A 6,160-nucleotide genomic window follows, 5' to 3' on the forward strand; every position below is an offset into this window, starting at 1 on the left:
TCCAGGTTAACGAGGGTTAAAAGCCACAGCAAACAGTAACAAATATTAACAAACAAATATTAGGTATAATTCTACATAAATGAGGGTTATTGACTATGAATTCCAAAACGTAGTGTGAAACTAGTAAGATGGTGGTAGTGAAAACAAACAAAAAAAGCCTGAAAAAGTGACAAAAATTACAAATCTTTGTCCGTTTTTGACCCGGGAGGACGACACACCATGGATTCTGCACAGCTGGTCGACTTGTACAATGCTACCTCTCTCTATCTAGCCAGAGAACTTAGCTTCTGAACTCTTTGTGATCTACGACCATGTCAACTTGCGTAGCGTAGGGGCAACTTAGCTCCCCCAGTAAGACGTGCGCCCCCAGTAAGACGTGCGCCCCCAGTAAGACGTGCGCCCCCTGTAAGACGTGCGCCCCCTGTAGGGAAAGCACTCGCACCCTGGTTAGGACGGGCGCAGGCCTCCCTGTAGTGGGGAAGAAAATAGCACCCCCCTGTAAGACGTGCGCCCCCAGTAAGACTTGCGCCCCCCTGTAGAGACGTGGCGCCGGGGCCCTGTAGGCTGTCCTTGCAGCGGCCCAAGGTCCAAATCCGACCGGCGGCCCTGTGCTGTGGTCATCCCCCCCCCACTCTCTCCCCCCTTTCCTGTCTACCACTGTCACTAGGGAGTAAAGGCAAAAAAGCCCCTAAAATGATCAAAGTACACCTTGCGTAGTGTTTTCTACTTGCTGTTATTTTGCTATTTTGCTTGTTGATGGAAAGGCTTTTAATTCACTTTCTTTCTTCTCCTTGTTTATGGCACATTTTAAATTTTAGCTTATATTCACTTGATGGAATTAGATGGAAACATGTAATATGACCCCCCCCCCCCCTCCCCCGCCCCCCCCCCTTCCATCCCTCTGCAGGAACATCGCATTCAGCTGAAGGTGGGACTGAATGAGCTGTGTTGCCTCTAAAGCCACGCTAAAACGTTTAATGGGGCCCATTCTCGACCTTGTTCACTTTAACATAATAAGCGTGTTTCTCTCCCGGCTGAATGTCCATTAAAGGAAAATGCAAAGCGCAAAGTGACCCTGACCTCTTGGATGATTAAGGGTAACAGGAGGTTCAGGTAAGTACTGCTCTTTATAATGTCCTTTATTTAAAAAGGGCAACAGTGTGACAGCAGAAAGTGGGGAGACTTTTTGCTTTACCGATCAATGCTCCATTTTATGGTGTTTCTGATTTCTGAGCTGTATTGTAAGGATTTATTTTTCTGCAAACCCCAACTGAGCAATGAGGATTGAAACGAGGTTTTAACTGCAAATTGATGAAAAGGTAGAAGGTGCAATGCAATACTGACTTCCCCAGCTAAAGTTGTCTTAGCCTCTATAGAACAAATGACAATAAAAAAAGAACGAAAAAGCCAGTAGCAAAAAAAAAAAGACAGTTAGTTTTAAAGTGCACTTTCTTATCTTTCTTCCAAAAAATCTACGTGGACGTCAGATTAAAAGCCAACTGGATTTCCAACCTTGCGTGCGCTCCGTGCACCCCCGTCCGTCAACAACCACCGGTCTGGAGTTGTTGCAGAACGGCGCGGCCGTGACTGACGCTGAGATCCGAGGACCCGAGATATCGCGGGATCTCGGGACATTCAGCTCAGCAGATAGTTCACCCAAACAAGTAATGATTTATTTTTGTAAAACTTAAACGGGGACACTAGACGGAGCTGTTCGTAGAGGAGCTGAGTCCCCCCCCCCCCCCCAAAGGTCTGACCTAGACTCACCCCGCGGCTACTTCATACCTCCACACAACCTCAGAAGGGAATGTTTCAAGATAAAAGTCTATATTTCAAGATAAAAAATCCTAATTTTCAGAGAAAGTGCAGATTCATAAGTGTAATGTTACTGAACTACATTCTTACAGCTTTTGCTTTATTGCTCAGGCTGTTTCTGCAGCAGCTCATTGAGAATTAGACACAATAAAACTACTGAGGAAGTATTTTCCTTTGACATCGTGTCAGTCGGCAGCAGAGAAACAAGCTCCAATGGTTAACGGGATATTGTCCAGCTTTACGTTCATAAAGTGCTCGTTTTGCTACTGACAGACTCAGATATATTTCTAAGGTCTGACAACATTATGGAAAGGATTCTAAGGAGGTCACCTTTCTGTTAAAGATTAAGATCCTTTTTTAACATAAAGTCCGCGAATTTGCGTTCGCTAAACGCACCAGACTGCATGTAAATAATCAGGATTTTAGCATCGTAAACACGCTTCTAAAACTCTCTGAGCACCTCTGGCTCTGTGGTCTGGAGCCTGGGTGTTGGGTGTGCAACCATCGGCTTTCGTTTTTTCAGTATTTTCTTTCTTTCATTCCAATTTCGGGTCTTTCAGTCACAGTGAAAACCCGGGACATTGCCGGGGACAGATCCAGCCGGGGACAGGTCGCCAAAATCGGGGACTGTCCCCAGAAACCGGGGACGTCTGGTCACCCTACACTATCTGCCGTGTTACACCCCCGGTGTAAGAAGGAGAGGTACCGCAGTTCGCTGTCAGACTCTACAACACCTCCGGACAATTTAGCGTATCAGTGTTTAGAGATATAATTAATTGGTGAAAAGTAAGACAACAAATCGTAACCATAAGTCTATGAGGCGTTTTACGGGGCCCCTGGTAGCTCGGGGCCCAAGGCAATTGCCGACCTTTGCCTAATGGGTAAGTCCGCCTCTGGCTCTGATGGATCCTTCTACAAAAGGAAAGGTGTGTCCTCGTCAGGCAGCAGAGCACCGAGCAGCCGTCTGGAGTGTACAGCCCCAGTGTGTTGGGCCTGAACGCCCCGCTGGTCAAAGGTCATCTCTACAATGGGGGCGGGCAATTACTGATGAACGGAGCCCCCAGCGTGTGCGTCCTTAAGGTCAGAGACACACAGCGGAGGCGTCGTGTCTCCACACTGACCAGAGCCGTGCTTTGAGAGGAAAACATCCCCATGTTGGTTTCACCTGAGTTATTATGGGTTTGACCCTGCGGGTGGGCGACGTTCGGGGCTTTCATCCGAAGTGCACCGGCGTGCTCGGCTGACGGAGGCGAGCTAAATGGATCACGCTGCGTGTCCTGACCTGCTCACGCTCAGCAAAACACTCAACTCCACTGAAAGGATTCAACCTTTTTTTTTTTGTTCACAAACACACACTCTCTGTGACCGTGGCGATAATCAGAAGCTGCGTCCGAATCGCTCGTTCCTAGACCTGGGGTATTTACACTGATTTAAAATGTATCCAGCCCAATTTTTAGAAATTAGGGTTAAGTTTTTGTAAAACAATATCATGAACATCGCCACTGTTGCCCTTATTGTTTGCTCTGGAGGAAACTACTAGAATTGTCAGGTCCTTGTAAATTGTAGAGCGGTCTAGACCTGCTCTATCTGTAAATTATAGAGCGGTCTAGACCTGCTCTATCTGTAAATTATAGAGCGGGTCAACACCTGCTCTATCTGTAAATTATAGAGTGGTCTAGACCTGCTCTACCTGTAAATGAGCGGTCTACCTGCTCTATCTGTAATTATAGAATGGTCTAGACCTGCTCTACCTGTAAATATATCAGGCTTCTAGACCTGCTCTATCTTAATTATAGAGTGGTCTAGACCTGCTCTATCTTAAATTTAGAGCGGTCAGACCTCTCTATCTGTAAATTATGGAGCGTCTAGACCTGCTCTATCTGTAAAATGTTATGAGAGGTCTAGACCTGCTCCATCTGTAAATTATAGAGCAGTCTAGACCTGCTCTATCTGTAAATTATAGAGTGGTCTAGACCTGCTCTATCTGTAAATTATAGAGCGGGTCTAGACCTGCTCCATCTGTAAAGTGTCTTGAGATAACTTTTGATATGATTTGATACTATAAATAAAATTGAGTTGAACATATAGCTATGGGAACATCATTTTGTGGGAGTGTTGAGGGCTTTACGAAGTGTATTCATCTCAAGATGTGGAACACTGCTGAAGGTAAAAATTGTGCGCTCATTGCAAACAGAGTGATGGAAGAACTGTCCTTCCCTGAAAAACGACAACATAAGGGGTTCGTTCAAGCAGCAATTACGACTTAAAGTCACATTTGCAGGGTCGGTGCCCTCTAGTGGCGGCAGAAGTTATGACGGGAGCAAAGCAGGAAGTGTTGGGATGAAGCATAAGAGCGACGACATCCAAGATGATCGGTCCCAACACACCGTCCAGGATCAACCCCGAGACCCGATGGAGTAGATAATAGATTTGTGTTTTCTTATTATTCCGTTGTTTGGTGTAAGAAGGAGACGTTAAACAAAACTAATAATGTTGTAGTTGTAGTTCCACTCACCATGGCTCTGAGTATATTTTTATTATCTGTATTCATATTTTTCCATTCTTAGTACTTATTTATACTCTGGTCAGACTCAATATCATCTCTACCATGGTGACTTACCGCTGCTATGCTATTTAAGTACATATTATTCTGTTTAATTTCACGTCACTCATTCACTTACATTGCAATATTTTTTTACTCTGGCCACCTAACTTTACTTAACAATATATTTTATATAACAACATAATGACACTTGACCTTCATTCAGGACTTTTTGCAGCGTGTCTGTTGTTGGTTCGTTGGTTTGGTGTTTTTTTTACTGTGGGAAACTGCTGTTGTAACGAGGGAATTTCCCCATTGTGGGATGAATGAAGTATTATTTAATCTAATCTCTTTAGTTTTAGTTTTTTTTCTGCAGTTAAATCTCTCCGTCTAACCATCCCAATTCCATTTTTTAATATTATGTATTTAATTATGTGTATAAACATCTGAGATGCTCTCACGCGTGCAGCAGTCGCTCACCCAGACACTTTAAATCCACAAGTGAGGGACGATTATCAATATTAAATAGTAGTTCAGTACTGTACTGTGGTGTGTGTGTGTGTGTGTGTGTGTGTGTGTGTGTGGCACAACGAACGTCGCTCATGTGTGTCCAAGCTGAAACTGGTCGACCGTGTTTGTGATGTGTGTTATGTTTACAGATAAATATTGAGCTGCGCACTCCTTATCGGCTTTCTGAATAACACACACACACACACACACACACACACACACACACACACACACACACACTACACATTGAAGTTGCATTGTGACTTTGGTGTGTTGGTGGAGTGTGTAGTATTTCCAATGCCCGTCTTGGAAACTAGACAAATGGGCAGCGATATGGAGGCCTACGGTGTGTGGTGTGTGTGTGGGTGTGTGTGTGTGTGTTGTGTGTGTGTGTGTATTGTGTGTGTCTGGTGTTGTGGTGATGTCCGGGGGTCACGCAGTATTTGGTGCCCTGATTGCTGATCCACTGCCTCTTCATCAAAGAGACGAGGAAGGAGGAGTGACGCCGCTCGCCGCCTGAAGCCTTCAGCGGGGTGTTTGAGACGTGACATCATGACGAAATGGGGGGGGGGGGGTTGGGGGGTGCGGGGGGTTGGCAGGGGTGCCACATTGGCAATGAGATAGGAAGCATAGGGGGTGGTAAACTGTCCTGTTGCACTGTGACCACAGCTTTACAACAACGTTTTTTTTCCACTACAGAATCTTCAGGATTTTGTCCACGTATTCAGGTTTGGTCTCATAGCCCTGGTCACTACCAGACTTTTCCCCTACCAGAATCCCCGGTCCACCTACTAGACGTCTGGTCGTCAGCCGGCCTGACCGAACTCTGTCCCACCGTACCACTCTGGTACACCCTATCATGACCCAGTCCTTAGCTGGTCCTACCAACTCTGGTCACCTACCAGAACTCTGGTCCCACCTATCAGACTCTGGTCCATTAGCCCGTCCTACCAACTCTGGTTCCATTAGCCTGGTCCTACCAGACTTCTGGTCCACCTACCAACTCTGGTACCCATACCAGACTCTGGTCCATTAAGCCTCTCTACCAGACTCTGGTCCATTACCTGGTCCTACCAGCATCTGTCCCACCTACCATACCTGATCTACATCCACTAATCAACTCTGGTCCTGTAGCCTGGTCCTAACCGGAGACTCTGGTCCACCGACCAACTCTGTTCCACCTAACCGACTCTGGTCCATTACCCGTCCTACCAACCCTGACAAAGTGCCCAAAAACCATCAAAATCTTAGAAAAAGCAACAAAACATTAAAAAATATTCTGAGAGTCAAACA

The 6,160-nt window shown here is 45.8% G+C and overlaps 1 long non-coding RNA gene across 1 annotated transcript in view; it reads right to left on the reverse strand.

Annotated features, from left to right (window-relative positions):
* Positions 1 to 2,615: 2,615 nt before the first annotated feature.
* LOC116686609 (uncharacterized) overlaps positions 2,616 to 6,160 on the reverse strand; it is a 16,845-nt gene continuing 13,300 nt past the window's right edge. Inside the window, exon 3 of the long non-coding RNA XR_004331310.1 lies at positions 2,616 to 2,714. This is a non-coding gene — a long non-coding RNA (uncharacterized LOC116686609). The remainder of the gene's footprint in view (positions 2,715 to 6,160) is intronic.

The sequence above is a fragment of the Etheostoma spectabile genome, unplaced genomic scaffold (genome assembly GCF_008692095.1).
Source record: "Etheostoma spectabile isolate EspeVRDwgs_2016 unplaced genomic scaffold, UIUC_Espe_1.0 scaffold402, whole genome shotgun sequence".
Taxonomy (NCBI): Eukaryota; Metazoa; Chordata; class Actinopteri; order Perciformes; family Percidae; genus Etheostoma; species Etheostoma spectabile.